Here is a 12,296-nt window from a genome sequence, read left to right on the forward strand (position 1 = left end):
CCAATGTCTTTGATAATGAGTTCCATGATGATACATTCCATGGCCTTGCAGACCAGGCTCGTCAGGCTAATAGGTCGTTAGTTCCCGGGATCAGTGGTGGCTCCCCCTTTGTGGAGTGGGATAACTGTTGTTGTGTGCCATTCAGTGGGCACAAAGCCTGATGCGAGGCTATTATTGAACATGGTGCTTAAATGGGGAGCCAGTTTGTTCTGAAGTTCGTATAAAACGCAGCCTGGGATGTTGTCCGGTCCCATGGATGCAGTGTTTTTGGCTTTAGAGAGTGCAGCTTTTACCTGTGTAGTTGTGATTACAAGGACTCTGTATTCTTCCTGTATAGATATGGGCCCTTTAGGGGTGGGGGGGTAAAGTTAACACTGAACCTATCTGCCAGGATGTTGGCAATATCAGTTGGTTCTGTAATTTTCATGCCGTTGTGCTGTAATTCAGAGCAGATATGGGTATTGCCATTGAGATTCTTGACATAGCTATAGAATGCTTTGTGGTTGTCCTTAGAATAAGTGGTGATTTTGTTTTCATAGCTTGCTTTGGAGGATCTTATAAGGGATCTCAGCTTCTTACTGAGACTGACCAGGGAGCTCCTCCACTCATGGGATTTTACTCTCTTTTGCAACAGTTTCTTCCTTCTGTTGTACAGTTTATTTATGGCAGGGGACCACCAGATTGGCTTCCTTTTTTTGGAGGATAGCATCTTGGTTCTGTTTGGGATAGCACAATCCATGCACTTGTGTAAGTGCTTATAGAGGGCATTTGTGTAGGATTCAGAAGTCGTAACTGTATTGTCCATCTGCATGGGTGTCATGAAGTTCACCACGTCTGTCTTAAGAAGTATGAAGTTGGCTTTGGAGAAATTTTTTACCATGGTTTCCTTAATGGGTGGTGGGTGTGGGATATGGATATCAAGGGTGATTAACTTATGGTAGGATCGGACCAACGAGGAGTTGACTTCAGGTGTGGAACACCGGTCACTCGTGTTGGTAATGACTAGATCTAGGATATTGTTGCCCCTGGTGGGCGTTTGGATAAGTTTATCCAGGGCATAGGAGTTTATGAATTCCAGAAAGCGTTGAGCTAAGGAGTTGGTACACAAGTAGTTTTCCCAGTTAATGGTGGGGTAGTTGAAGTTGCCCATTATTAGGGTGTTTGGTTGAACCCTAATATTTTCCAGTACATCAAGAAAAGAGGAGTGGGAATCCTGGGGCTTGGTGGGGGATCTGTAGCAAGCTACAATTTGGATTGCAGTTTTTCCCAGAGTTAGTTGAACTTGGATAACCTCGGATGCATTATGCTGAGCAACTAGCCTGGAGGTGTGGATATCCTTAATGAATATGGACACACCTCCACCTTTGGTGTTTCGGTCCAGGTTACATGACCGAAAAGTGTGGTATGAGTTATAGCCTGGTAGTGCAAGGGGTGCTCTCTGGAGCCTTGAACCAAGTCTCAGTCACTGCACAGATATTGATGTTATCCATTTTAAGGAGTGCCTCGAGTGAGTGCATTTTGAGGTTTAAACTTCTAGCATTGAGTAGCATTACCCTCAGTTTTTGCTGGGGGTTTAGCTTGGGAACTAAAGTCAGACTATCAGAAGTGATGTAGTCCTGCAAGCTAACTCAACAATATTTGATTTGAGATATTAATTTAAGAACTCTCTGAGAGAGACAGAACATTCTATATTCTGACTTGGACCCAACAACATCAGCTAGAAGATCCATTCACACTTGCCTTGCTCTGGAAGTAAATTAATTAGGCTACAGTAATTTCTCTTAGATTAAGACAGGAATATAGTGAAGTATAGCTTAGATGTTTTCTTTATTTATTTGAGACTGTCCTGCAATGTTGTTTTAAATATTTCCTGTGATTTTGAATTCTGATGTAACTGTGCTTATTTACTGAGTATTTTCTTGTTCTTTTATTATGTATTATTAAAAATATTTAAACCTTTCATTGTGTCTGATATGTGTGAGACACAAATCTTGGTCAAACTACCATTTAGATTTATGGTAACATTACACAGTAAGATTGGACATTCTTTGTTCAGGGCCATAAAGTAGCTGATAAAGAGTGGGCTGATGGCAGTAATAACTACCTTATAGTCTGGGCAAAAGGGGGCATAGCTAGTGAACCTGTGCCAACCTATCCGAGGTGCATGTGTGTTTATGTATAAATCAAATCTCAATGAATGTGTGTGTGTCAGCTACTTGGGTAGGGACATGAAGTACTGTTTGGACAGAGAGGGTGCTGGAGGTCTTGGCTTAGCCACTCAACTGAGATCTCCACTCTATAGCTGTGTCATTGGGGAGTCTTTCTGGGGATCTGGAGAAAGAGTGAAAAACCAGCATCAGACTGATTGTAATCTCTGTGTGCTCTTAAGCGAAACTGCACTTTACTGTATGTGTACTTGTTATCCTCCTAGTGTGTACATCCCACACTGTTACCAGTGGTGAGGATTGAGGTTCCTTGATTACTGGGCCAGTGGTGGGGCATCACTGTCTTTAAAAACACAGCTAAGCTCTGTAGTAGCTCTACATCCTGGTATGTCAGACATGTGTGAGCAGTGCATGGTAGAGGTGACAGTTCATTATCGTCATCCACAACAGCGAGATCTACCTCTGCCAGGAGTTGAACTGGCGCATTCATACCCATGGTCAGATGCACTACTGCTACCTTAATGTGACTGATGTCTGCTGGATGAGCTCTCCGCATGAGTATACTCAGGACCACAACCCCATGGCCTATCATATCTGGCTGTGGACATTTCAGCCACTGACAGAGCAGTAGAAGTAGATGCAGCTATGGAAGGGTGATCAGGCAAGGCCAAGTCAGCTAACATCAGATGATGTGGTTGACCTATGTCCACATGGATGCCGTCCTCTTCCCAGCAGATGTTCAGTCATACACACCACCCATTTCAACATGTCATTCATCCGATTCATTGAATTGGCAACATAGTGGAGGCAGTCTCACATGTCAGTCTGTGCCACATCTACAACCCTAAGCATTTCCTCAGAAGCCCTATTGGAATGTGTCTGTACCTCCATGATGGCCCTTAATATATATCAAGTGGCACAGAAAGACACATCAGGATCAGGTGGAGGGTGAACAGCAGGCCTTCTGAGAGCATCTCTAACAACCCTTCTGTGTGGCACCTAGCCCACACTTTGGCTATGGCCAGAGTCAACAGGCACTGAAGCTGCAGTAACCACACTACCCTGATCTAGTGTCTCATCCTGTGCAATATCTGAGGGCTCACTGGAATAGGTACACATAGGCCTACTGACTGTGTTCTGTGCAAATACAGAGGATGGCTGAATGTCAACCTCAGTGTCAGATTCAACCTCTGCACCCCCCCCCCGACTGTGCCTGTGTTTGGCTACCATCATCATCAGAGTCTGCCAATACTCTGACATCAGGTGGTAAGAGTCCTACATTTTCACTGTCAGGATCACCTGTGATAATAAGCAACAAACACAGGAAAGAAATTAAATACCTACACTACAACAATTTAATATATGCTAACAAACTAACACTGGTGCCACTATACAGACTGTACAGCAACACTCACACACACTCCTCTCTTACATACAGATAAATGCATATTTCTGTCAAAATGATCATCAGTACTCTGAAAATGTTTGGCTTACCATGCGCAGATGACTCCACACTTTCTAGAGGGGGTGGTCCTGGAAGAAGTTTAGCAGAAGGTAAGGACACCGCCATCACAATATCAATAACACAGGTCAACTATTTTTTTTTTTGCCTTTATATGTCCATTAACAATGCTTTTAACTGAAACTTGGCTGACACATCCACTCTGAACCCATATATAAAGAACCAGAATGTGTTGTTAACTGCATCAATCTATGAATAGGTTCTGCTCTCAAAAATTAATTAAACTAACGTAAATATTACTTTCAATATTTTACTATACAAGAAGTATTTAAAAATTGAAATAGGTAAGCCTACCTGAAAGCTCATCCTGGGACATAACTGTCCTCCCTGAAACAGCAGCACCAATATAAATCACATGCTGTTGTGCACATTCCACTGAGCTCTCTTGATCTCTGACAGTGGACAGGAACTCTTAATTTGGTGTCAGTGGTGGCCCTATAGCAGCCCCCACCCAGTAGCCAGCTGGCCATGGCCCACTGCAGCTTCTCTTTTCCAAGCTGATGATATCATTAGTAGCCCTATGTCTCACCTGATCATAAGTCCAGCTGTGCCCCCTATGGCATTTTTGTCATTCACCATCTGGTTCCAAATCTGCATTCTGCCACACATATCCCCACATCCTCTCTCAAGTTGAAAAGCACCATGTCACCTAAATGCTTGGACAATTCCATTATTTTGAGACACTGAAGGGGAGTTTGTGGGGATTGGGGTGCTTGGGTGTCATAATTGTAGGTGAAATAAAACAAAAAAGAAGGATACTACACATAAATATCACTTAAATGAAAGTCATGCTTTTATATATATATATATATATATATATATATATATATATATATATATATATACATACATGTATATTATCCACTAGAGAAACACAGAACGTCAGGTATTATTAGGCTATGTGGTTATAGCATATCAGAACGTCAAAAAGGGAACTCCTGCACGTTGAGCAAATGCACGGCTCAAAACAAAGACAAATCAAGCAAAAACCAAACGAGCCAGCATACAGTGACCTGAAAACACTTTAATGGTATTAAACCATAAAAAACAACAAGAGACACAGACCGGTTTCGGCCAGATCAAATCATAGCCTTCATCAGTGTGAAAAACAGAACATCAATTGTTGAAACTTAAATAAGCCCATCTACAATCTCATTGGTTGTGTCAAACATATTCATTCAGACCAGGTGGAAATAATCCACCCAGTTTCACAATCCATTTTTTCTCTTTGGTATTTAAAATAGAGTGCCACCCTGTCTTGTTGGATCTGTTACCTTGTATAATGTCAATAATCATAAAAGTAAACTTGGCAGATTTGTGAACCAAATGATGTTTGTAGAGTGCATTATTAGCCCTTTTGTTTTTAATATTGCTAATGTGCTCAGAAATTCTGATTCTAAATGGTCTAGAGGTTTGACCAACATAGAATGAACCACACTGACATGTGGCCAGATAAACCACCCAGTCACTGCTACAGTTAGCAAAAAAGTTGAGATCATAAACCAACGAACAATTTCTGCTAGAAAACTGTTTGGATTTGTTCACCTTGTCACAGTTGGTACAGTGGCCACATGGGAAGCAACCTATCAATGGGTCACCTGTCAGTGTTGTCTGCAAAAATTGTGAATGTCCATCCATAATACCATGTTTGTAGTGGTTAAAGAAAGAACCAAGGTTTTTCCCTTTCCGAAATGAAAATAGACATCTATCAGGTATTATGTTTGCTACTTCATGGTCACATTGCAAAATGTTCCAGTTCTTTTTCTTTTGGGCTGTTATTGTCCCTTCAATACTTTTATTAAATAGCTGACGTAGTTTTGTACTATTATTGTCAGCGGATATTGTGGACCATGGATCTTTCAAGTTTGGTGACAGGATTATCTGCAGACAGGGAAGACCTCAGAGCTTTTGGCTTGGGTCCCCTTCCACAGGAAAATTCCACTACCATGGATCAATCTGATTCAGAATCAATTTGTGCACTAGCATTTGAACAATTACATACACATCTTAGATCACTTAGATCAAATATTTGGCACTCTAAGCTGTTCAAGGCCTATATGGCTAAGGGGATTACCCCTAGAGGTTTGAGAATACGTATTCAACCCCATGTGGGGGCTGCTGACCAGGAACTTACTGAACAGTGGTCTTCAATACAACAACAAGCAACTATGTCCTTTGTGGATGCTTTATCCAAGTTTTATGATAGAATTATTGATTTGGAAATAGACACAGTCAACAAGCTGGTTGGTGATGTGAAACCCTTTGAGGGTGAAACCTTTTTCAATAAACAACTCAATAAGGTAGCGACGGACCTTAATATTTTAGAGAATCAACTACGCACCAGGAAACTCAAAAAATTTCAGAGGGATCAGGGTGACTATAAGAATGCCAACCCCTTTGCAAGTTATACCAAACAGGTTAGATTCACACCCAATTCCACTAGGACTCCCAAAAGAAAAAGACCTCGCTCCATCCTCAAAAAATCGAGCCTAGCATCTGGCTCTTCAACTGAGGACATTTCATCATGCACTGATAATGAACTACAGTCAGTATCAGGATCACCGTCCCCCAAAAGGATACCGGGTCCTATCCCTTTAGGCCCAGATACCATGGGGGGGTAGGAAACACAGGAAGCATAACCAATATACAAGGTCTGTTGAAAATGGTCATGCAGAAATAAATGCCAATGTTAACAACAATGTTCTAAATCTGTCGGATGTTGTTTTATCACCCATTCAATTGTTGGTTTTGAATAAAGGACTTTCTTTTGTACCTGGCTTCATGATTTCTGAGGGCATATTGGCTCAGGATGTGGTATCATTTTGTAGAAATCTAAATCTTAAATTGTTTTTTTGGTGATACTGGTAACTATAGTGGTGATAGATTTATATATCATAAGTCTTCATTTAATCCACCCATGCATCCATTGGTACATCAGTTTCAAAACAGAATTCTCAAAGATCTTCATTTTTCTAGATCTGATGTACGGTTCAAATCCAACAACATTTCCTTGGCTGAAAGGGAAGCTATTTTGGAACTACAGAATAATAAAAATATTGTTATCATTTCTGCTGATAAAGGTGGGGCTGTTGTTATTTTAAACTGGTGTGATTATGACAAAGAAGCCATTAGGCAACTGTCGGATCAGAGATATTATTCTCCTATGGCTATTAATCCAACTTTCAGGTTCCAAAAACAAATTGAGGAGTTTTTACTTTGGGCTAGGGATGAATCTATCATTACTAATGATACTGTACAACAACTTATGGTTCATGATCCAGCAACGCAATATATTTATTTTCTACCCAAAGTTCATAAGGACCCCATCAATCCCCCTGGCAGACCTATTGTTTCAGGTAGAGGGTATATTACAGAACCTTTGTCATTATTTCTCACCAAACATCTCAAGCCTTTACTTGGTTTGATATGGTCTAGACTACATGACACCACCAACTTTCTACAAATAATCTCAGATAGTCAGTTGGAGCAAGATTGGTTGATGTGTACCCTTGATGTTAGCTCTCTATATACCAACATTCCACATCAAGCTGGTTTGGAAGCTCTGTCCTATTGGTTGGATAAGGCGGGTTTATACCAACATATTTTCAATTGTTTTTTGGTTGAATTAGCCAAATTTGTCCTCACAAGTAACGTCTTCTTCTATCAGAATAATTGTTATTGGCAAGTGAAGGGCACCGCCATGGGAGCTTCGTTTGCACCCATTTATGCGGACTTATTTATGGCCTTTGTAGAACAACAAATTATTTATGATTGCCAAAACAATTCTTTTTTGGAATATATTGACATCTGGAGACGTTACTTGGACGATTGTTGGATGGTATGGAAAGGTGATTTACATGGCTTATATGAATTTATATCTTATCTCAACAATAACATCTGGGGCCTACAATTCACTGTTCATTATGATAGGAACATTATTACTTTTTTAGATGTCTCCATCACCAGATTACCTGACCATACATTAGGTACAGAAGTATTTAGGAAACATCCTGAGTACAATACCAGTCTTCATGCCTCGAGTTTCCATCCACCACATGTTGTACGTAATATCCCTAAATCACAATTTATTCGGATAAAACGTATCTGTTCTCATGATTCTTCATTTCAAACACAGCGGAAGGATCTTACTGACAGATTTAGAACCAGGGGTTATGGCATGGGTTATGTTACAAGTGCCAGTAATCTGGTTAATTCCTTAGATAGGCAAAATTTATTGGACTATAAGGAACATGCCAAAATAAACTCTGTACCCCTTAGGTTTACTACAGCTTATGCCAGAAATTCTGATCAATTAATACAGAGTGTACATAGGCACTGGAACATTTTACAATGTGACCATGAAGTAGCAAACATAATACCTGATAGATGTCTATTTTCATTTCAGAAAGGGAAAAACCTTGGTTCTTTCTTTAACCACTACAAACATGGTATTATGGATGGACATTCACAATTTTTGCAGACAACACTGACAGGTGACCCATTGATAGGTTGCTTCCCATGTGGCCACTGTACCAACTGTGACAAGGTGAACAAATCCAAACAGTTTTCTAGCAGAAATTGTTCGTTGGTTTATGATCTCAACTTTTTTGCTAACTGTAGCAGTGACTGGGTGGTTTATCTGGCCACATGTCAGTGTGGTTCATTCTATGTTGGTCAAACCTCTAGACCATTTAGAATCAGAATTTCTGAGCACATTAGCAATATTAAAAACAAAAGGGCTAATAACGCACTCTACAAACATCATTTGGTTCACAAATCTGCCAAGTTTACTTTTATGATTATTGACATTATACAAGGTAACAGATCCAACAAGACAGGGTGGCACTCTATTTTAAATACCAAAGAGAAAAAATGGATTGTGAAACTGGGTGGATTATTTCCACCTGGTCTGAATGAATATGTTTGACACAACCAATGAGATTGTAGATGGGCTTATTTAAGTTTCAACAATTGATGTTCTGTTTTTCACACTGATGAAGGCTATGATTTGATCTGGCCGAAACCGGTCTGTGTCTCTTGTTGTTTTTTATGGTTTAATACCATTAAAGTGTTTTCAGGTCACTGTATGCTGGCTCATTTGGTTTTTGCTTGATATAGCATATCAGAGTCACACACACACACACCAATGTTTGATTCAAAACAAGGACTAACAACAGCAAACCTCTTTAAAAGAAGTTTTTGGTTGTGGCAACACACAGATGGACCATGGCTCCCCCATCCCCCAAAATAACAGGCAAATGACAGCTTGTACCAAACAAGGAAAAACACATCAGTCAATTGTTATAAGTGCTGTTCAACAATTTCTTACAAAATATGTATACAATTACCACAGAAAAGTCATTTTTATACAATTGTTAGTCACTTCTACCTGTGCCCAGAACTCCCCAAGAGGTGTCTATGGGCCATAATAGAAGGCTAACACCCATGTGTCATTGACAAGGACATTTACATTTCATTGAAATAACATAGAAGAGTGTAAGAGAAACAGTTGTAACAATAACACTTTTGATGAAAGTTAATAAGGCTGTGTATCTGAGAAAGTAAAATACCATGACAAAAATGCCTATGACATAAGTAAACTTCTATAAAGTGCATACAGATAAAAGTTATATTTGCTAATGCATATACACATATAAGAATATATTTCCTAGTAACATGTGAGCAGATATAGTATGTAATTGAAAAATTCAGTCATACCTTACCAAGATCAGAAGTCCTCTGTGCAGATAAATCCAAAATAATAGCAATCTTCTTTTGTGTCATCCACATACACAACTTTCCTCACCTTCAGGTCCCCTAGCTACAGGGTTACCTTTTTATAGTGTAGATTCAGGCCTGTAAGCACTATGAAGATGCAAATAAGATGTGAACTCATTAGAATTGCTGAATCCCAAACTTATGGCTTTGTGTATCAGGTGTAAACCTAGTGCAGGCACTCCCTCAGTGTTAGATGTTAGTGGATTTCAGCCCTGAATGATTACTGGTAGGGAGAAGGAAAACACAACAGCAATTTAGACTCCCTTATCTGCAGTGTGTGTGTGTCACCCAAGTTACAATTACAAATGGTAGAAGTAATTGTATTAAGGTTTTAAATGGAAGTGAGCAGCATACATTTCTCAGTTCCTGTTCTCTTATATCCAAACTTCCTTGCCTTTGTTGAAAACTGTATATTATTATTATCATTTAACATTTTCATACATTTTAAGGACAATGATACAAAATGCCTTGGAGACTGCATGTCTGAGGTTACTGTTCAAATAAGAGAAGACTGAAAACAATACAAAGAGAAGACAGAGCTGTATTGCTGCAAACAATATTCATAACTTGTGTGATCAGAGATTGCACTAAACATGTAATTAACACATGTACAAACAACTGAGAGTGTACAAGTATTATGTCTTGTTAATACCGTTGATGAAATGGGACTTGCTTATATGCACAATGACTTGCATTCCTGCTGCAACGCTGTTTCTGTGGCAAAGAGGAAGACACCCTTACTGTATTTTATAGGTTCATTGGTGTGACAGTTCAGATCCAGACTTGTGTAAAAATCTTTAATTTTAATATATGCTGCAATTTTTTTTTCAGTATTACTACTTGTATAGCTTGTGGCTTAGTGCAAACATGATGAAATGGATAAATCAATGTCATGTAATGTACTTCTATGATAAAGACTACATACATTACACCTGTGAATCAAGTGCATGTGTAGCACACCTGATAAGCACAATGAACCATACACTATATACTATATGTAGATCACAGTTTAAGTCCGACATTTGTCTTTTAAGGATGAAACCTAATACATACTGCTTAGAAGGATAAAACTAGATGAGCTTTGCCTGTCATGTTTATGAGTCACTGCCTTCATGCAAACATGGACTGATGGCCCACACAAGAAATGGAGAGGAAGAAGACAGTAGGCAATTTCAAAATGGATACATTGTATCCTGTATGGTTTACCAATGTGCAAACACACTAAGCGGTGTTGCACAGCAGTCAGCACCCACACAGTGCTATGAATGTGAAAATATACAGCTGCTGCCCAGCTGTTCCTGAGGCAGCAGTTGTAAGTTAAGGGTTATAGTATTGGTGAGCCTTGGTTCTAATCCAACTAAGCCCAAACTTTTCTTACTGATGTTCCACCTTACTTTATAAAAAGATTAACAGTACAAAAATACTTTCACATAGGAATAACTATCTATAGCAGGCACACTGAGCATACCCCGGATATCAGAGGTATAGCACATGTGTAACTGTGGGTATCAGTACAATTATGTTTTTTCAGTTACAGAGTTGCAGAGCCACATTAATGCTTGTACATTCATGTTCATAAAATGTAAAACAATGTAAACATAATTATAAATATAAATAAGTATGCATAGCACTGGAGCTTATATGAATTACATGTGTAACTGAGGGTATACTGACAACTCTGTTTCTATAATTATAATTGTCTTTTACGGCCTTGGATGGACTTCAGACTTCAGTGATACTCATATACATATGAATGTATAAACCAGACCTTGTCAAGTCACATACATATATGGTTAACCCCTCACTCTGTCATGTGTATTTATATATAATTAATGAGCATGTCTGACAAGCACTTCTTCTGTGGCAAGGATGAAAAATCACCTATGTGGAAGAATATGTTTTGTTTATGTTGCATAGGTTTGAATCCCACATTGTATAAATTAATTTCATCAGTGTGTAAAGCCAAACAAAAATGCATAAGATTATATAATTTATACCCCCAATACATGTCTACAAAGTTAAATCAATTAACAAGTACAGAAACATCCAAACCAAAAACTAATGCCAATTGTCACATTACCCTTCTTAGTTCATAAACTGTTTTAATCTCTGTTTGGCACTGTTGTTCTTTGCTTAACATTATTCAAACTCAGTTGGCATGATTGTTTGGGTTTGCATACTAGCATTAAATGTGATAACATGAATTGGTGGGAAAACACTCTTTTAACTGTTGCTGTTTGCCCTGAGCAGACATGTCTGGAAGTAGATGGAAGGGTGTCCAATTTAGGGCTCAAAGGTGGAGTGTGGAGAAGTCCAGAATTTTTATTGGATTCTTTGCAAAATGCCACAGCTGAAGGCTGCTGCAGGGGGATTATACCAGGTCTCACTACAAATATGAAGCTTGGAATAATCTGGCCAAGGCTGTATCCAGTGCAACTGACATTCCATGCACTGAAAAGCAGTGCAGATGCCACTTTAATGACTTCAAAATATGCAAGCAGGATACACTCAACCATTGGCTGGATGAATTTAGGACTGCTGACATCCCACAGTTGTGTTAAGTATACAAACAGAGATAATTTATATTAGATAGAAAGCTGCATATAGGCAGGACTAGTATGTATAATGCTGTTCTCTTGTTTGATTCTACAACCAGCCAGGAGAAAACAGCAAACATGGAAGCCCATGTTGAGCATATAGAAAGACTAAGGGAAGCCAGGGGTATGTATGCAGCACAACATAACTACTATTTTATCTAAAGTAGATATAGTAGCAGCAAATTAAGCATGCATATTCTAACTGTAAAAGCAAGCATGCATGCTTCATTCTGT

Source organism: Protopterus annectens, chromosome 7.part0, assembly GCF_019279795.1.
Source record: "Protopterus annectens isolate FY-2018-M chromosome 7.part0, PAN1.0, whole genome shotgun sequence".
In the NCBI taxonomy this organism is placed as follows: Eukaryota; Metazoa; Chordata; order Ceratodontiformes; family Protopteridae; genus Protopterus; species Protopterus annectens.